We start from the raw sequence: 748 nt of genomic DNA, 5'->3' as shown, positions 1-748 counted from the left end.
GCCACGTTAGAAGCCACGTTAACCTAGTTAACGTGGACTCTAACGTGAATAGGGGCATATTGGAACGTTAGTGACAATGTTGAGTGTCACTAACGTTGGCTCATCTTTCACTTATTGCCGTTAGCTTCCACGTTAACTAAGTTAACGTAGAAGTTAACGTGGCTCCTTGGGGTTTTGTGGTTGCTTCCAACGTTAGTGACAATGTTGGGTGTCACTAACGTTGTCGACCATTCTTGCCTCTCACGTTAGCTTCCACGTTAACCAAGTTAACGTGGAAGTTAACGTGGTACATTGCACCTTAGGCCAACGTTAGTGACAATGTTGAATGTCACTAACGTTGGCTTCCTTACCCTTGTTATCGTTAGAGGCCACGTTAACCAAGTTAACGTGGACTCTAACGTGGCCACTTATGATCATTGGCCAACGTTAGTGATAATGTTAAGTGTCACTAACGTTGGCTCAAAATCCTTCATTCACGTTAGAGCTCACGTTAACTTAGTTAACGTGACTCCTAATGTGGGCAATGATGGCTTCGAGAGCGTTATTGGCAATCACTTTTCTCATTAACTTTGCAGGTTACCTCCCATTCCACGTTAGTGGCCACGTTGATTAGATTAACATGACTGCTAAGTGGTTCCTCATTGCTTCCTTTGGTCCTGAAATCAAACAATAGAGTGCATCAAAGTTCTAGTCCAAGTCATGGGTAATGCAACATACAATTTGTCACTAAATTCATGCAAAATCCTCA

This window comes from Arachis duranensis, chromosome 4 (assembly GCF_000817695.3).
Source record: "Arachis duranensis cultivar V14167 chromosome 4, aradu.V14167.gnm2.J7QH, whole genome shotgun sequence".
NCBI lineage: Eukaryota > Viridiplantae > Streptophyta > Magnoliopsida > Fabales > Fabaceae > Arachis > Arachis duranensis.
The sequence above is the reverse complement of the archived record's forward strand: the minus strand, read 5'-3'. Positions refer to the sequence as shown.